Below are 20290 nucleotides of genomic sequence, written 5' to 3' on the forward strand. Positions count from 1 at the left end.
CCACGTGAGGCTTTTGACCCTGATGTCTGGGAATGGACTTAATTTTTTAATGCCTCCAGATCATTCTTTCTACCCCTTCCTTGAGGAATGGAAGGTATTAGAAGCACGTGAGCTTCTTGGAGTCACTGCAAAGCATCCTTCCTCTTGGGATAGTCCTCCCCAAACTCATTGGCCAGTGGTGGTGGGCTAATGATGGTAGAAGTCTCCATGTTGCATCCTTCTAAATTATAAGCCTCTAAATTAGAAGCTTGGGTCATAGATGGTTATGAATGTGACACAGGACTATCCACAAAGTATTCTCCAAGAAGGATTAGAATCTCTTTCTTATGGATGAAAGGGCAGGCACTACACCTGCCTTGAGGCCCCTGATCTGATGACTCCGGTTGAATCCCAGCCATACTGCTGACACTAGATTCTCATAGGCTTGCCATCCTCCAGTAGAACCAGAAATGGGAATTCCAGTGCTCAGACTATTGGCTGTTTTTCCCCCTGAGTTACTATTTCTTGTCACTTCAAGACTGGGCAGATGTTTGCAACAAGAGAGCTTGTCCTTTCCATGTCCACTAGCAAATGACTTTATTAAATCAAACCATCATCATCAATTATTATTTAACTATTTATTTGTTTTCTCAAAATATAGCTTTGTCAAGGGCAGTCTGGAAGTTATAATCTTCAAAAAAAGGAACTTCTTCAAGCCCCTGTCTGCTGGGCTGTTCAGGCACACCTGCTGTCTCCTGCTTGATCTGAGCTAAAAACAAAACAAAACAGCAACCACTCTTACTGAAAGCATTCACTCTTCTTGGAATTCCTGCTGAATGGCTTCTATTATTAAAGCCACTTCTCTTAAGTCTGGGCCTACAGTGATATTCGGCTTTCTACAGTTTAGCTGAGGGCGCACTATGCTTCACATCTGTCTGCACTAAAACCAGTAACGGATGCCCTGTTGCCCCTGCAGTGAAACGAACTGCCGAAACAAAGCTTGAACATCATCCCAAGGGTGAACTTGTACTGTTAGTAGGATTTCCATATGGCTCTTTTGGACGTGGTGGCACTGTGGGCTAAACCGCAGAAGCCTGTGCTTCAGGGTCAGAAGACCAGCAGTCGTAAGATCGAATCCACGTGACAGAGTGAGCGCCTGTCGCTTGTCCCAGCTCCCGCCAACCTAGCGGTTCGAAAGCATGCAAATGCGAGTAGATAAATAGGGACCACCTCGGTGGGAAGGTAAACAGCGTTCCGTGTCTAAATCACACTGGCCATGTGACCACGGAAAGATTGTCTTCGGACAAACGCTGGCTCTAGGGCTTGAAGAGCGGGATGAGCGCCGCCCCCTAGAGTCAGACACGACTGGACAAAAATTGTCAAGGGGAACCTTTACCTTTACCTTTTGCACATTCTTCCTCTAACCTTCAGATCCATGTAAAATGTGGGGAAGTGGCTTTGGTGGACTACAGTTCCAAATATCTCCAGCCTTAAGTTTTCCAAGATTTCCATTCATGAAGTATATCTACCATGCCACAGACAGGGTCTTGGTGGTTTCCAGGATAGAATTAAATGCCTGGGTGTGAAGGAATGAATTTTAGAACTGCCAGAGACAGAGAAACTCAAGTAAAAGAAAGCTCTACTTCAAAATCTTTTTTTCCTCCTCTTAGGAGAGCTTGAAGTTGGTTGTGACAGCTTTTCCCTCAACTTAGTCTCCCAAGAAACTCCACAAGGCTAAACCCTGTGATTGACTCAGTCTTCCAACTGCTGCAGGTAGAATTCTGTGTGGAAATCATCTTATTTAGCCCTGGGTGTCTCAGGAACAGAAAAGAAAGAACACTTGCCAAAGAAACTGCTGAAACTTCCCATCCTCAGTTCTAAGAAAAAAGAGATTAAAATGAAAACAAAAGGGGAGGTGAGTCATCAACATGGCGTGAAGCACTGTGGGATTTAACAGTCAGGGGTTCGGGTATGGAAAAGTACCACTTTTTTTGTTTTATTTTTAGCCATCACTATTGAGGATGTCAGAAAATTTGGCTGCTGGAAGGGTTGATGAAAAGGAAACTTCCCCATGCAGAAGGATGCACACCTGCTTAGAAATTCGCTGGAGCCAACTCCAGTATTCACTCATTTCCATAACGCCAGTCAAACATCTTCTCAGGTTTGCCATTTTTTTTTTGTTTGTTTGAAAGCTGAAAGTTTCTGACAAATGAAGTCTGCAGCCCAGCATTGGCTGGGAGGCTCTTTTTGAAGTTGTAGAGATCAAGCATTGTCTCCCTGCTCCAAACAAGAATGGAATTCACTTTTCATCCTTTCTGTTTCTGTGGATGCACCTCCAGGGACCAGAACATAAGAACAGGGGAGGTTGCCTGTAGTGAGTTAGACCATTGCTCCCTTCAGTCCTGTTTTGTCAGGTCTAACTGGCAGTGGCTCTTTAGTGTTGCTGGTAGGTTTGATTCCCCCCCTCCTTTCTGGTGATCCCTAGTGTCCACCGGTGGTCTCCCATTCAAATACTAACCAGGCCTTACCTCATTTAGCATCTACCCCACACAAGATTCACATGGTCAGAAAAGCAATATAGTGGCATCTGTAGTATTTGGGATGTGTGTCTACAGCAGGAACTGTATGCACCCATCAAGAGTTTATATCAGAAACACCTTAGATTTCTCCTTTCCTTTCATGGGCTTTGAGTTCCTCCTGCCCCCCCCACCAAGTTCCCAATTTTTTTAAAAAAAAATCCCTGCTAGTAGCAAAAACTGCAGGATACTGAAAATGCATACAAAATAGCTACCGCTTGAATACAAGGCATCTGACTATAATACAAATAGAGAATTTCTGGAATTCTGTCGACAGTCATCAGGTTAGATTACAGAAAGGCTTCCTTTTTCTAAAGGCTCTATTTATAAAACTGAGGAGCAACACATAAAAGCATTCCTCCAGCACCGTTGGCGTCAGGCTCCCTGGTCCTAAAGTCTGCCTATACTTTAAAATTCCCTGTTGAGTCTTCAGAATTGAGGTAGAAGCCCAGAGAGTTCGGTCGGCTGTGGTTCCCTCTTTCTTAGAATGCTCTTTCCCAGCCTGTGGGCTTGTCTGCACCGTCTTAACCCACTTTCATTTATTCAAGCTTGCAAAATATTTTATGTATGTAGCCAATTATCTGTTCATTTTGCCTCTGTGCTGGTGTTGATGTGTTGTCATTTTAAAAACATTTGCATTATGATGAGGTATGCTGGAATTGATTGGGGTTTTTTTAAGCAAAAGAGAGCACATACATATTTTAAATAAATGAAAATCAGAAACAAATCTGAATTCAAGGTCAGCACGAAGAAAGATCTTATTGAAGTAAATAGGTCTAACTGCCCTGCACAAAGCAGCCAGCAATGAAGAATGATAAATCGACCGTGTTGGGGCATTTTGTAATCTGAGCTTCCTTAAAGAAAAGACAGTTGATATGACTGTATTTGGCAACAGTTCAGGAAAGCTTAGCTAAAAACTTTAAAAAGATAGAGATGAGGAGTCTGGCAATATAAGCTTGAGTGGCTGAGGTATATTCTGGAATCATAGCTTAAAAAGTAACTTATCCAAAGATCTAGTCATAGATAACTTGTTTTTAGAGGCTGTGGTTTCTGAGAGAGGTAGAACCCAGTCAGTTTAAGCCAGAGCTGGGATGTGAATATAGCCTCATTTTATTGCACAGACAGATATTGTATACCAAAGTCACAGCAAGATTCCAGCGGAAAAAGCAAGCACAGAACCCATTAAATGAATTGATTCAAATGCTTTGTTTTAGCTAAGTGGAGTTTAAAGCTTGTAAAATCTCCACTTCCAACAAGCAGTTACAAAGACAAACATTTTGGTAATTAAATATTGTGTGGCGGAAATTGATTCTGTGATTCCTTTGCAGGGTAGGATACATTTGGAAATATAGATTCCAATTTCAGCAGGAGATGTAGGAGAAGGATATTCTTGGCCACGGATTTTGTTTTCCCGGTTAAAATAGCTCATTGTGCTTTGCATGCTTCAAGCTTCCTCGCCCACCTACCTGCCTGCTGCTAAGTTAAATGGAGACGTTAGGAAGGCGGCTACCTGTAAAAGAAAAGCAGCCTTTTCTGCCAAAGGAAATGTGAACGTTTGATCTTCCAATCACACTTCTGCTAATGGAAATGGTATTCTCTATTAATGACGGGACATGGCAAAATGAGTTTCGTTTCCAAACCTGAAGGAGTGCGGAAATGATCTGAACCTTAAGGACTACCCAGCTTCACCATTAATAAGTCCCTCTTACCTGAACTCCTTCTGCATCTTGACACCTCTGTCCATTGCTAGTTAAGGGCATGGGTTTCTGAGCAGCTTGAATGATAGCACTTCCCTGTTTAGAAAGCAAAAGGTCAAACTAGCTGCTGCAAAGGGCTCAGCATTAAAAACCTTCCTATCATAACTGCGCATACCTTGCAAATTAGCTTGGTTTGGTTTTTTTTCTGATTGGCCAGCAGGAGCTAAGTACCAGCTCCATTGGCATTCTGATTGCCCAGACATACAGTATGCCTGGAAGGGACTGCACAGCTGAAACAATCACCTTTTTTTCTTCTTCTTCTAATTGCATACTAACTATAGTATCCCATTTGACCAAAAGTCACTGGCCTGGTCTCACTCTGGTTCAGGGAGGTTTCCATATCACATCCAGCTTGGTGGGGGCTCTTTCCCAGTCAGACCAATAGCAAGGTTATGGAAGGTCCCCTTTTTCAAATTCATGGGGGAACTTGGAGCCTCTCTGAACAAAATTATAGTCAGTGATGAAGTGGAAGCTAGCAGCTCAAGACTGGCAATTAAGCTAAGAATCAGTAAAAGTGGTAAAAAAAAAGGTACTGTATATTCGGGGATTCCCTACATCCTAACCTGCTGTCATGAAGGGTCAAAATGGGCGAGTGGAGTTGGGCTTGATGGACTTGCAAGTGTACGAAGTCCATCAGCCCAGTCCTCTTTCTCCCTGTATAGTAGCGTGCTGTCCCCAGCTCATTAATCCACTGGTGCCAAATACGGTCACATCAACTGTCAAGCTCTGTGAGATATATACTACTGTATATACACATGATGGGTTTTAATTGATGATGGTTATTAAGAACATAAGAATTGCCTTGCAGGATGAAAGCAACAGATCATTGTTTACAGTCATCTGAAGTCTTTTCTTTACAAGTTGGATTTTTTTATTCCATACAGAAAGATAGTGTGGGATGCAGCTTCTGAGTGTTGTGTTACTGAGTTCCATGATCAAAGGTGAAACCCAAGTGTCTTGTTATTCAGCAGGCTTTTTTGCCCTGTAATGAGAGAGTTGGGAGGAACAGATGAGATACCTGAAAACCATCTTAAAAATAAAAGTAGGAGTACTTAGCATTTATGTCAGGTTCAGAGTGTTTCACATGCTTGATTACTGCCATTTCCAGACCAGTCCACTTTTCAACAGTTCTTCTGTAATTCGGAGCACTTAAAATATGCAGGTTAAATGATGCATTGTTTACAAACTCCATCCTGAATTAATGAGATCAAAAGAACTATGAATACAGTTTTGATATTTTGTAATTGTAATAATGCTAACTGATTAAACCATCTTTTGATTGGCCAAGATAATACCTCACTAAAAACTTTTTTAAAAAATAAGTATTGTTTGAAATGCAAGCACCCAGACAGGCTGTAGATACTTAAAAGGGACAGTGTGTCTTTTCTCTAACAAAAGTGGGAATAAGTCTTTTAAACTCTTGCCTGCACAAACCCACACTTTTCTAGTAGGGAAAAGGTCTACAACTTGATTCAGAATGATTGGTTTTACTTATATGCACATTTATAATAAATCAACTAAGGCTATTTACACTTTCCTGAGAATAAAGCAGTGGTCATTGTGCTTTAGACTAGACCTGTGCAAGCTTTGAAGATCACTGAACAGACAACATCTGAACCAGTTCTTCCCTTCACCCCTTCCCCAAAATCAGCAACAAGAAACATGGGAGTTTGGTCAACAGATGCAGAAAGATAACTGGGTCTACCGCTTCCCATCATCCTGTGTGCTTAAGCAAGTGCTGCCACGACTGGCACAATGCACACAGGTGTCCTCAGTCCCTGAATGATAACAATGCCTTAGGGAGCAATTAGGCCAAGAGAACCCTCTCCTAATTGCAGACTGTCTGGACCTGAGAGACGTGTTCCTTCCATTGACATCACAGGCCCAACAAAAATAAAATCATAATCGTGTTGCGGAACTGCTGGCATGCGGGGAAGCTGATCTTCCAAAATCCCAAAATAAAAACTTGGTGAGCCTGTTGTATGTGGGGCAGATTTTACTAAGAGACATATTTCTGTTTCCGTCTGTCAAACCCTGAAAGCCATGTTTATTTCCAGAGCTGGAAGAGACCCTATGAATCATTGAGTCTGGTCCCTGTCAAGAAGGCCCAGTGGGAAATTGTGTTCCCAACCTCTGGCTCTGCAGCCAGATACCCAAACCATTGAACTGCCCACCATGGCTACTCCTTCTGCTTTCAACTAGATTTCTTTTTTTAGTGTGGGCATGCTTGTGTGGAGTATTCTTGGATATGCCTACAGGTGGAGATCCTTCTTCCTACAAAGGTTTATTGACTGAAGGAAAAGAAAACAAAGCTCTATAGCCGGGTGGAGTGATTGTTGCTGCCCCATGTGGTCAGGTTGCATCTGACTTATTTTGACCCTAACAGAATTTTGAAGGAAAGGGAGACACTGTAGGAGTGGTCTCACCAGTGCCAGCCTCGCTCGCAGGGGGTTTCCATGGCCAAAGGGAGGAGTTTAAAAACCTGGTCTCTTGAATTGCCGTCCATCCTCTATCCACTACACAACCCTGGCTCTCAGGGTGGGGTGTAGCCAAAGGGAAAGTCTGTGTGGTTGGTAGCACTGCCTAGCTTTCTTCTCTCATATAGTCCTGCGCCCTGTACCAGCCTACATGAAATTGGACAGAGGGCCACAGACTCCCCGTGCCAGCCTTGGGGAATAGATTTCACTCTGAGCTCTCCCACTGCTTGCCTTTCCTCTAATTTTGATTTTAAGTGCACACTGACAAGCCTTTTTGTTCTCTAAATTACATAACTGTAAAGGAGGCTCCAAGGAAAGGTGGGGTGGGGAAAGCCAAGATCTCTTGCTGAGATGTACAGGTTGCTTTGAGAGTATGCTTGAGCATTCCTGAACGCTCACTGCTTGCAGGCGTCTGCAGCAACATGCTGCCTCTCCTTATCGTAGTATCTATGAAGATAAAATTATAGGGACAATAACATTGTTAACTAGGCCCTCGCAATGTTAGGGAAGAATGTTGGCAAACACTGCTTTTGCATCACAGAGCAACATAAATTGATTAGTATGCGTCCTTTCCATTTACTTTCACGCATGATTGCATCCCTCTTTGCTTTTCTCTCCCCCCCTTTTTTTTGGCATGCTGTAGATGCAAGACTTGAGATTTGATTTATTTAGAAATATTATTTGCTTTTTCAGTAGAGCTCTCAAGCCTCTGGGTTGGATGAAAGATGTTACAGTATGAAGGGATTAGTTATTCGTCCCTGCCAGGTATGAATGCTTAAACAGTGAGGGTTTAAATGACAAGAGCTACCAAAACATCATGTATTTTCTTTTCTCTTCATCTTTTAATGCGGGAAAACCTGTCTTGGACTCAGCAGAAAGGGGGAGAGAATCCAGGAGAGGAGCTAGCTAACTTGCTAGGTACGCACATCATTATTGCTCTCTTTTCTCCTCCTATGTGCGAGAAAATTCCTCTATTCTATGATGGTCTGAGTCTCACATTATTTAATGTAACTGCTTCCCCTTTCCATTTCCCAAGGACACCCCATACATTTCATTCAGCATCCTGCTTCGGTACCACTGTATCTGACAAGGCCTGAGAAGTGGACACAAAGAACAAGGTTTTGGCACTAGTATCCTAAAATGTTTCCCAAGAGAAAGCTTCCTGTTGCAGAATCACCTTGGTTCTAATACTGAACTTTAGTGGGGAAGGAACCGTTTCTACCCACTGCAATTGTCCTGTGTGTAAACTCTCTCTATTTTGTTGTCAGCTTTTCAGTCTATTATTATTATTATTATTATTATTATTATTATTATTATTATTATTATTATTATTATTATTATTATTATTATTATTATTATTATTATTATTATTATTATTATTATTATTATTCCCCCCAAATTCTTTGAAACAGACACATAATGCTTTATGATTTGCAGTACTGTACTACAAGCTGCCTGTCTTGGTGAGCACTTGGTGAGGTTCTGTCTCTTTCATGAGCCCTTTAAGGGAAGCCTCTTCAGCAATGGCTCCACATTTCTAGAATATTCTCCAAAGGGAAATATTTTGTCTCTTCCTTATTGTTGTACAAGCAGATTCAAAGGATCTTTTTGCATCCTTCAGCTTTTAGATGATTTACAGGATTATAGTTTTATTAATGTGCTGCCTTTCCCCCCTGTGTAATCTTATTGTGTTTTTTTAATGTTCTTTTCCTAGCTCTTGCGTATGGCTTTAGTAGGACTATCTAACCCACAAGGTGATTTTTAAAATTTATTAAATAAACAGTGATCTTGATGACACTGATCTTAGTGCTTGGCCTCAGGTGGTACAGCATTTTCACTTTAGCTGCGAGTTTCCATGGTAGAATTAAATTTGTACAGGCTCCCACACCCTGTTATGGACTGTTCTCAGGTTTTAATATGCATCTTCACTTCCTTTACTGGACTCCCCCTCCATACGTTTTTTTTTTTTAAGGGAGCCATTTGCTAGCCTACCAACTTGATGCAGAGTTTGGGAACTGGATTCTTGCAGCTTTCTTCACCTGTATCTTATCTCTTCAGAACAGCATGGAGAAGCCACACCTTATCTGCCCTTTTTGTACTGAAATGCCTACTGAATTTCTTTGGCATCTCTACAGTTTCTCCTTTCCCTCAACATCAAAGCCTCTGGGATGACAGAGCTCATTTTCCTACGCAAGTATGTATGCACAGCAATTTCCCTGGGGACCATTTAAGGATCCCTTTTATTATTTTCAACAAGGCATCCATCCCTACTATTTACTTCATGGAAAGAATACAAATCTCAAACTGTTACCCCTGGGTCTCAATCTGTGTTCTACTTGGGATCAGGCAGAGAAAAAAAACTAAATCCAAAAAGCCGCATTATAAGCATAATTTATTCATTTACATCTTCCTCCTTCAGTGGAGGCATTAAATGAAAGGGCGGGGGTCTGACAGCCATATCATATGCCCCTTCTATATTCAATATGGTAGGTTTGCTACATTTCATTTAATATTTATTGAATGGGACTAAAGATGGCTTTCATATGGTTGCAGATAAAAATTGATACAGATTAAAAGCAGGCGAAAAATTGTACAGTTAGGAACATGGTTGAATTATAATGCTAAAACATGCTATTGAATTGAAATGCCTTTTAAATAGTTCATCAATAAAAAGGGACAGCCCCAATCCATTAAAAGCCCCTTTCTCAGCAGCCAGTTGAACTGCTGAAAGCCTGTCTGAATTAGAAGGTCTTTGCCTGCTGCTGGAAAATGCCATAAATTCTAGCTAGTGTCTCTGTGGCCCTGAATACACTGAAAAATGCCCAGCCATTACCTCAGAACTTCCACCAGCAGCTAGGGTGATTGAGCTCAATGCTTGGATATAGTATTTAGGAATAAATAAATATGTCAGTTTTCTTTCCTTCCTACCTTCAATTTTTGTTTACTCATTTGCAAGTTCTTTTCATCAAATCTATATATTTTTTAAAAAATCTGAATTTTGGTGTTTACAAAAATAAAAATCATCATATTAAATACTCAGCCATCTGTATTGGCCAAATTCAATGGATACAATTATTTCCATTTTCCAAAGAATCATTTTGTACTTGTTTTGTGTTTAAATGCAGAAGATAAAAAGACAGCAGCAGTGGGGAACAGGTGGCAACCCCAGTTCAGCCTCAGAGACATGACTGGGTGGGGGTGGGGGTCATCCAAATACAGACCAGACTGAGAACTAAACACTTGAAATCTTCCAGTCCATGAGCAGATCTGCCAACTCTGCTTTTCCTATTTAGATCTAAACACTTTTTCTGTTTTTTCCTGACGATTTCTGAAAATTTGCAAATGCTGGAAAGTTCTTAATAAAAACACAAATCAAGTAAAATTATCACCCAATTTTACTAATCTTTCTGTTTGCTGCACACCCTGCAGGCTATGTGGACAAGGCATTGCAAACTAATGAGCATCTTATATTTTTTTTAAAAAATAAACTTTTTTCTAGTTTCAAGAGAAGTACCAAGATCCGGTGAGTCATGATCTGCTGATTCACAACCAGCCATTGATTGGCCCTTGCCCTGACAAAAACTGCATCTCCTGGCACACTTGTTTAGTGCAGACAACAACCTGCAAGACTGGTTGCTCTCCAGGAATCTGGAATCTGATCCTAGCAGCAACCAGCTTAAAGACTGCTAGCTACATGAGTGATTTGTTCGTTTGCTTACTAACTCACCACCTTGTCCTTAGCAGATGTGTCGTTCAGCAGAGGGAATACTGCTCCGTTCTTCAAAAACTCATTCCCATACTTAAGACTGGTATGATCTTTGGACAGTCGAGATGCTTTGATGCTAGGGAGCTGTTCATGGTGCTGGAACCAAAGCATTCTGTTTGCATCTTACCATAGACAGTTTGTTGATCAGCACAGCTTGGTCTGATACACACAAAGAAGCCCATTTTGTTCTGAAATCTTATGTGTTGTCCCCTCTGGTATTTATTGACCTAGATCTCTTTATCCTAATTTTGAATGAACCTTCTCTCTCCTTCCTTCCTGTTCTGCTGCTGTCAGTTTTATAGTTATGTAACCAAAGCTATGCAACAGGTGATATGCGGCTGTCTGGATATCACTTGACTACAGTTCCCATCATCCCTTACTACTACTTAGCTAGAGCAGATGGGAACTGCTGTCCATGATTATTTTGAAGGCTGTCCCTCTTATAAAGTTATTCTAATGTAATGGGTAAATTCATACCCAAACCTACTCTTTTCCACAATTACACAAAATTTTTAAATTCTAGACATGTGTCATTAGAAAAGCCAGCTGCCTGGTCTTGTCTTCAGCTTGAGGGCTATCCATTTTGAGTTGATGAGGTGGCCTGAACTGTGAAGTCTTGCTTTATATTTTTGTACTTCAGAAGATCTGAAAAACCAGAAGTAGGCCAGGGTGCTCAGCTAAAACATCAGAGTAGGAAAAGCAGGCCACAGTCTTCCTCAGACATTAAATGGTATTGGTAACACTAGAAACAACTTGAACTTACTGTGAAATTTGCCCTGAAACACAACATAAATAATTTAACACAGTTGTATGCAGAAACCACTGCTGTTTTAAGATACCAGTCATGACATATTTAAACCAGTTTTAAATTGGTTTCGTTCTCATGACATTCACCTCTGCTCATGAAAGTATGTCTGCAGGGCTACTGCTTCAGGTTTTAGTAAAACCAGAGAGAAGGAACAAGAATAACTGAGATGTTTTCTGTATATTCAAGACATAAATTGACACATACATGAGTGTATTTCTAGAGCGTTTGTTGTGGTCACATTTAATACTTTACAATAGCTATAGCACTGTTATCAACACTGGTTGTGTGGCAGTCTTCCTCCTCTTCTTTTTCTTTTCTTTTTTAATATAAGCATTCAAGCTGTGGGAATGCATAGCTATTGTACATTTAATGTTTCTAACAGAGACCATGAGACATACATGTAGCCAAGGAACATTCACAGCTGGCTGAAAATATTTGGATAGGGTGGCACCCAGGTACCTCTCTTCTAGACACATGGCAATGTGCTCCCTTCAAAATTGTAGCCAATCTGCTTACTCAAAATGCAGCCACTTGTAGGCTTTTTCTGCACTGACACTTGTCGAAAGTTTGGGGCAATTTGAAGGAAATCCCTGTGGCTGATCACCATGTAAGTCGAGAGGCTGGCCTAAAATAAAAAAAAAACTTTGCACTGGCCACCTCATATGGCAGGTTTAAGGCACCTCTGGTGGAGGCTGAGCTGGAGCTCAGCTTCATGGGGCACAATCCACCAGGAGATTTTCTGGTGAAATGAATGGGTGGTTTGCTCCACAACATAGGGCAAGGTTGCCCCCATATCCAAAACCCACTGATAAAAAATGTTACTTTTTAGAATTATGATTCCCATCATATCCACTGGTTTTTCATTAAGATTCCCCACCTCAGCCACCAATTATGTTCCTTGTTGAGCTATATATGGCAAGCCACATGTAGGCAAAAGAAGTCTGGATTCAAATCCTTACTCACCCATGAAACTTACAGTGGCTGTGTTTGCACCCATCCTTTCACCCAGTTCTAGTTTTCTTCAAAAGTAAGGTAGCTCACTTTTGTGAGTATGAACAAATTAAAGTAAAGTTACTACTCAGTAGCACGACAGTGATGGTACAGCATAGTGATCCTGTAGACTGAATATAAAAAGAGATGGTTTAGTTCCAGAATAAATTATTGTGGTTTGAGGGAACAGATGCAAATTTACAGTACTGCAAACTTTGGCCAGGCCCTGTTTCTCGGCCTTCCTCCTAATCTGCCTCATACGGCTGTATGTGAGAAATTTAAGACAGGATAAGCTGATGCAGGCTGTTTTACCATGTTCCACTCCAAGTGCCGGATTAACATGAAACGAACGGGGGGGGGGGATTAAGTCAATTGCTGATGTCCAAAGTTACTGAAGAAGCAAGCGATAAATGGAATACTCCTTGCTAATACTGCAGGGACTTTCAGACCAGGGGAAACTCACGTTCTCTCCTTATTTATTCAGTGCTTCTCACAGGCTGATCTTTCACCCAGTTCTTTTGCTCAAGGTAGCCTGCCTCACTGGGTTGTTGTTGTTGTTCCAGCAAACAGGTGCACTCTTACAGATTTAACAGGTGGGACTCCACATGAGAGAAATTCAGGTTCAAAGCCCTTTGCAGCCTTAGGCATCCACCTTGTCCCCTCCATTTCTTGTCAGCTCAATCAGCCTCACACAATTCCTGTGAAGAATGTTGTTTGTGGGAGGGAGTGAGCGAGCACGGGATCAGAAGCTGGAAAAATCCAGGCCTGACTCCCCAATCAGCCATTAAGCTCATTAATAGTGCAAACCCTTGAAATATTTAGAGAAATGGGTTCCACTAAATTCAATGGGATTTATTGCAAGCTGCCCTGCTAACTCGGAGAACAAATATCCATGGGATTAAATGGGTTTTAAGACCACAACTGGATTGCCCTTATTTGGTTTTTCCTCCCAGTCCAGACTTAGAGTTTTTATTTTGTAAAGGAAGGAGAAGGGTTTTTAGTTTCTTTCAGAGTACTGTATTTATAAACAGTTTATAGCAAAAGAACACCAAACAAGATGGAATGAGAATAAAAGATACAATGTAAATATACAAAGTAAATATACAGTGTCTACAGTAAAATTCATGGAGTTTGAGCTATACCACAAACTCTTGTCAAAGAAAGGGAGAAAATGTGATGAATGTGACTTTTCAGCAAAGCTTTTAAGATTTAAGGCTTAAGTAGCTTCTGGAGTCCTCTTACAATTGCACCATTGTTAAACAGCTTAGATGTTTTTGATAGTTTTTTTTAAATGTTTTATTTTCCTCTGTTGATGGCACCTCATATTACACTCTCAAGGTATAGGGCAGGACATAAATGCTATGTAAAAAATAATTACCAGTAAAATATGTTTTCAAGGGAAGCCTAAAATATAAAATAAATAAAAATGAATTGTTGTAGTACGTCCCAAATCAGAAGTGATGGTTTCTATCACACAGAGTGAAGCCTTCACATTAAGCAACCTACCTATGTTAGAATTACAGGTAAAAGCAAAATAAAAATAAGTAAAAGACAAAAACATAGTGGCACCTTAAATACTGTTATATTTTAATAACCATTCGTCTTTAAGGTGCCAACCCTTTTTTGCCTCTTTTATTTGTTCATGGAGAACAACCACGAACAATGATCATGATGATAATTGGCCATGATGATGATGATGATTGATTGTTTCCTAAGAAGAAAAAGAAGGTGCTGGAGAAAGTAATTATGTACCAGTAAAATATCTTTCCAAGGTCAGCCTAACATAGAAAAGGAAAGGAAGGCTTGGAAGTACTGTACGTCCAAAAACCAGAGGTGATGGTTTTTAATGGCATAGTGATGGGGTGCCTTCACATGTGCCCACGTGTTGGGCAGCCAATGATGATGAGGATGATGATAAGAATGGTGTGACTGTCCTGAGGAAGAGAGGACGGGGGGGGGGGTTCCCTCTTTGGCAAATCCCGACATAAATTCTCCTCAGGTGAGGCCCCCTCAGGAAAGAGAGCGAGAGAGCCGTGAGGGGCGCGAGGGAGGGCGCGCGCGCGCTCAATCAGGCTTCGCGCCCCCACCCCTCCCCCACGCCAGGTGTTCCAACGGCCGCTTCCCTCAGGGGCTCGCGCGCGGGCGCGCGTTCGGTGCCCTTGGCGAGCGGGCGGGCGGGCAGGGGCGGCGGCGGCGCTGGTGGGGTGGTGTGTGGTGTGGGGGAGGGGGGGCGGAGGGAGGGAAAAGGGCGCACGCGCGAGCGCCCCTTCCTGAGGTGAAAAATGTGAGGCGGGGAGGAAGGCAGAGAGGATCCTTCCTCCTCCTGTTCTTCCTCCTCCTCCTCCTCCACCCCATCACCCCCCCCCACACACACACACACCCACACACACGGCGCGTGTGGAAGCCGCCTCCTCCAGCACCACGACGTCTCCGCTGCCGTGTGAGGAGAAGGTGGAGCCCCGGCAGGCGACAAGGAAGCCGGCTTCTGGTGCCGCCGCCGCCCTCCTCATCCTTCCCCTCACCTCGGCGGGGCGCCGTCGTCGAGGGCCTGAGCCGAGCGGGACGGGAGGGGAAGGGAGGGGGGGGGGAAGACGGACGCCGCCGCCGCCGCCGCGGTGGTGACTTCATGGGGACGACGACGGCGCCGCCGCCGCTGCTGCTGCTGCTGAGAGAGGAGCCGAAGCGGACGGGGGGGCGGCCTCCACCACCACCAACGCCGCCGCCGCCGCCGCCAAGAGGAGAGGTGAGAGGCGCCTTCTCTTCCTTCTTTCTCGGTGATATTCTCTCTTCTCCCCCCCCCCGCACCCCTTGCCAGATAACGCGGTTTATGTGGAGGTGGGGAGGGGGAGGCGGTGGACAGAGCCGGGCTGCGCGGAGGCAGGTGACGAGGGAGGGAGGGAGGGGGGAGAGAGGGAGGGGGGAGACTCTTCCCCCCCTCCTTCAGCCCCCTCCAATTCGGACACCGCAAGCCCTTCTCCTTCGCCACACCCCGGGGGTCGCCGGCTCCGTGGCCTTCCCACCCGCCCCTCTTCTCCTCGGGGCTCGCATTATAAAAAGGGGGAATGGGAGGGACACAGCGGCAAGAACCCCCCCTCCCGGGGTGCCCACCCCACCCCACCCACGAGGGCCCCCTGCTCCAGCAGCGCCCCTGAAATGGGGAAGGGAGGTCAGTGGGTAAGGCTGAGGGTGGGCTTCCAGTGAGGAAAAGCAATGCTTCCTTTCTGCGGTGGGAGGCCCCATCCCTCGCCCCCTTTCATTTTTATTTTATTTTTAGTGGGAAAGAGAGGCCAGCAAGCCCCAGAGCCAGCCAGCCCGGCTTGTGAAGGGAGAAGGAGTCTGCATTGCAGAATCTCTCTCCCTCATTTCTCTCTCTCTCACTTCCCCCCCCTCCACACCTTGCTTTCTTTCTGTCTTCTGCCCCCTCCATCACCCCCACTCCCCAGAAAGTGGCTCTGAAATTGGTTCCTGGCCTTGGATGGTGGACGGTGGTTGACTTTGCCCAGCTCAGGTAAGGGAAGAGGATCCCAAGTCATCTTGGACCTAGGGGGTGCTTTTAGAAGGAAGGTCAGCGCAAGTGTGCTTTTGGGGGGGGGAGGAAGATTGGGGTCAAATTATGCTCAGTTGTGGAGCTTCTGACGTTCAAGCATTTGGAGACCCTCCCCCCCCCCCAACCCTCCCAAATACTGTGAGGAAAGGAGAATGGCTAAGAAGACCTTGCATTGCAGGGGAGGTCTTGCCCATCCTGATGAGCCATATCTGTCATAAATGCCAGTGTGTGTATATGTTCATACATGGGTGACCAGATGAATGCACATGAGGTGGGCATATGTCCTCCCCCCCCCCAACTACTGGAAGAAGGCAGACAGGCTATGGTCCAAGTGAATAATCATCCAGAGCATAGTGCAATGAGCTCTAATATGCATGTCAAACATGATACAGCAGCAAAGACCGGAGGGCATCATGCTTTGTTTTGTGAGAATTTAGCAGATATGATCCTAAGATATTTTTGAAAGCTTGTCTTGATAACTGCAGGGCTGTCACACCTGTAATTGTTTCTATGGAGACCTTGTTAAAGCTGAAGGCTATGAAGGCAGGCAGGCCAGTGCTGGAGCATCCCATCTGCTCAGGAGGTAAAAGAGGAGGAGTTAGGTGACATGGCTTGATAAAAAAGAAATATGATGCTGGTTGCTAGAGAAATGATACTGGATGCCTTGGGCTTCACTGACAGAGAGGCAACAGGGGTGGGGAAAAATGTCCTCCTGCTTAGGTGACCCTTCGGTTTTGCTTAGTTTCAGTTATGTCATTGGGTAACATGTTTTGTATCTTCATCAAATTCTCTTTCCTCTCCAAAGGAATACATAAGAAAGTCTAAATGGCAGTATACAATTAAATGAAAATGCCAGTAAACCTGTACAAAATCGATATGTAGATTAGCTCTAAAATGGACTCCAGTTTAAATTATAGAGTGGATATGAGATTGTCAGGCTGGTTGTTCTCCATGAAACCTATTGGGGAAAGGCTTGATTTTAATGAGAGTGCCAGCATCAATCTTTAACTATGTTCCTGGAGCAGGGGGCAAATGTGTTTCGGTCCTGAGAACTGCATTCAGTGTCATCAAAAGAGCCAGGGGCCATGCACGTGTTCATACTCTTCATCCTCCCTATCCATATTCTTTTTGTTCTCTTCTCACCACTTATATGTATAAACTCCTGCCTTCTCTGACTGCAGTTCAAGGATGAAAAAGTTAAAATCTCGTTTCATTGGCTATGTGGGCCACACAAGGAGTGGCTGAGTGCCACATGTGTCCCCAAGTTGTGCATCCTTGCCTAGTAAGAAGATTGGGACTTAGTAAAGTGTCAGATATTACACCATTACATTTGCAATTCAAATTATTTGGGGTTTTTATTGATTGTGCTTTCAATATGCTATCCAGAAATGTAGTATACAGATAGAACAGCTAGAACTGTCACATAAACAGTTTTTGTTTTACAGTGTTAAGCTTAAAAATAATTCTAGGAATCCCATTTTTTAGGGATTTTTGTTTTTTAAAAATATTTACAGACTATTCATTCCATAAGTTCTTTTCCCCCCTAGAAACCCAAAACTTTATTTCTATAAACCCAAAAAAGATTTTGAAGACACTGATGATTATTGTATATGCATATGGGGAGCAGAACATACCAGTATATCTATATCTACACAGACACATTTGAAGAGACCCTTGTCCAGCAGGCCGAGGCAAAGAGGAAGTCACAAAGGAAGCAAAACCAGGGAGCTGGACAGGGGACAGATTGGATTTGTCTTCAGTGTGGAAGAGATTGTAACTCTCGAATTGGCCTCCTCAGCCACACTAGACGCTGTTCCAAGTCCTCCATACAGAGCACGCTGCCATAGTCTTTTGAGACTGAAGGATGCCTACTAGCTAACACAGACACACAACACACACACACTGTATATATGTATGTGGAGAGAGAGAGGTACAAAATGTTTTCATTTGGATTGTTTCCATTCATTCTTCTAGCTAGTCAACAATGCTCATCATGAAATTCAACTGAATTTTCCTCCCATCTAATTTCTAGTCTACAACTGTTGGTCCCTATGCCATGGTTCCTAAGACTTTTCACCCTTCTTTGGGCTCATTCAGGTTCTGCTTCTTCCCTGCTCTTGACATTTTTTATGTTTCTGCTAATCTGGCTTCCCTCAGATTTTTGTTACCTTTAGACATGGCTAATGCTGTTTTATGTTACATAAGAAATGGCACTCGCAGACTAAACATTAGAAATTTAGCAAATAGTTATTTATTTTATATGTGCATATTGTACTGGTGGTATATTTCTGCGGACTATTATTAGCTATCTTATTGCAGTCTGAAGTGGAATTTCTGTTATTGAGCTAATGTCTGCTCAAGACTGATGACTGAACACTGCATGCTTACTTGGAAATAAGTCCAATTAGGTCCAGTGGGGCTTTCTTCTACACAAGTATCGATTCCCTGGTTTTGCCCTCTATATAAATCTACCAAGAATGGATTAGCTAATATGGAAGTTGACAAAGAAGAGGTATAAGAAAATAATTAGTCCATAAAAATGCTAATCATCTGCCTTATTGTGCATCTTATGAATGCCTGCTGCTGCACTGTCTGTAGGAGTGTTGGGGTATGAGCCTTATCTAATTTTAAGATGCTTCAGTTACAGGGATGGCACTGTATAAATAACAAGAAACCAAAGGTTACTAAAGGTAAGGCACTAAAAGTTACTAAAAGGAAACTATCATAAGCAGAGAGTTGGATTGATTGAACTGAAAGAAATGCAGGTTCTTAAATAAAATACAAAAAAATGGCCATGTGATCAATCCACAGCAAAATAACACCAAGAATTGGCAGTTATCTTGCTCATCCTATATGTAACTTGAAAGATGTAGCTCATCTTATATGTTAGTGATCCCCTAGTGGTATTGCCCCAACTTGAACTTAATTCCTTCAAGAAAATAACATTGCCTTCTGAAGATGCTCTGTCATTTGCACATGTCTTGTGTAGCCTGTCTGTTCCTTTGTACAAAAAACATGAGAAAAAGCCCTTTTGCTGTAGGAAATCTGATCAAGCAGTGCACCTCACTCAAATGTACTCCTTGGTTCATTTATTTATAAAAAGGGTATGTGGGAAGCTGACACTGTTTACTCAGCTGTGCAATTCTCCTGTTTAATCTGATTCATAGTGATTTCATTTTGAGTTGCACTGAATATCTTGCAAGATTATGTTCTAGAGAAAAGGATAATCATTTAGGCACTTTAAAATGTCTGGGGTTGAATTTCAGAATTCTTTTTTTCTTGGTTTATGCTGCCATTTTGTTTCTCTCTCTCCCTGGAGTCTGTCAGAATTTGAGTCCAAAAATGGAGTCATCATAGGGGAGCAGGATGGTTAATGAAGCATTTGGAATTATAAAAGAAAAGCAAGAGAGTGATTGTAATATAACAGGCCAAAGCAAGCAGAATTAAAGCACCAGGCCATGCAATAGCAGCAAATTTCCCCAAAGGATACTGCTTTCACCAAGTCTTGAAGTAGGAATTTGCAGCCTTTTAGCTGTGCTTGAACAGCAGCTTCTGTCATCTGGCAGCATTGGTTGTGCTGGCTGTGGTGATGGGAGCTGCAGGCCAACAACATCTGAAGGTTGCCCACTCCTTCCAGCAAAGGAGGAATTGAATGCTTTATCACCTCTGTCCATAAGCAGTTCCTGACTATGTGTTACTACAAAACAAATGCTTAAATGCAAAGTAGTTTTAGATTATAATCCAAAATACTGAACACACAGGAAAGCAGAGAACAAATATTTATGTATGATGTTTCTGCCCTGATTTTCTGTTAAATGATAACATTCATGATGGATTTCAAAATACATTAGAAATATTGTTAAAACATATTAGACAGATTAAAAATGAATAGAACCATGGGGTCATTACTGTAAAAACAAATTAAAATAAATGCAATTTTCAGGAAACAGTCACAAGTTTTAAAAGGCCAGTTCCTAAGAAAAGTGAGCATGGAAATTGATTAAAACTCTGAGGTAACATATTCTGTAATCTTAGAGCAACACAAGAAAAAGCTTCAGCATAGGCCTCTGTAGGTATTTTTATTCTGAAGAAGGCCTGAATATCTTATCCAGGAAGGATCATGGAGATAAGCAGTGAATCAGTGGTTTCAGATGTGATGACTGGGGCTTTAGATATAACTCAAAATGTGTTCTTATGTGCTGTCAAGTTTAGAACCAATAAGGCTTTCAAGGTAAATGAAATATTTAAGGAGTGATTTTATCAGTTAAACACCCCCTGTGAATTTCCAGAAAAGTCCCATTTTGTTTTCACTATTTACGTAAATAGTGCATATCTCCTTGGGTAATTGATTCTAGAAATCTTGAGATATTTTTCTAATGTTGGCCATGAT

The 20290-nt window shown here is 42.5% G+C and overlaps 1 protein-coding gene and 1 long non-coding RNA gene across 2 annotated transcripts in view; both read left to right on the plus strand.

Annotated features, from left to right (window-relative positions):
- Positions 1 to 7611: 7611 nt before the first annotated feature.
- Positions 7612 to 7869, plus strand: LOC110074491 (uncharacterized). The gene is made up of 2 exons (XR_002299810.3): positions 7612 to 7707; positions 7826 to 7869. It is a non-coding gene; the product is annotated as an uncharacterized LOC110074491 (long non-coding RNA).
- A 6874-nt stretch (positions 7870 to 14743) lies between these two features.
- OTUD7A (OTU deubiquitinase 7A) overlaps positions 14744 to 20290 on the plus strand; it is a 70740-nt gene continuing 65193 nt past the window's right edge. The window contains exon 1 of the mRNA XM_020784739.3: positions 14744 to 15096. The gene's annotated coding sequence lies outside the window, so the exon portion shown is untranslated. The remainder of the gene's footprint in view (positions 15097 to 20290) is intronic.

The sequence above is a fragment of the Pogona vitticeps genome, chromosome 12, assembly GCF_051106095.1.
Source record: "Pogona vitticeps strain Pit_001003342236 chromosome 12, PviZW2.1, whole genome shotgun sequence".
Taxonomy (NCBI): Eukaryota; Metazoa; Chordata; class Lepidosauria; order Squamata; family Agamidae; genus Pogona; species Pogona vitticeps.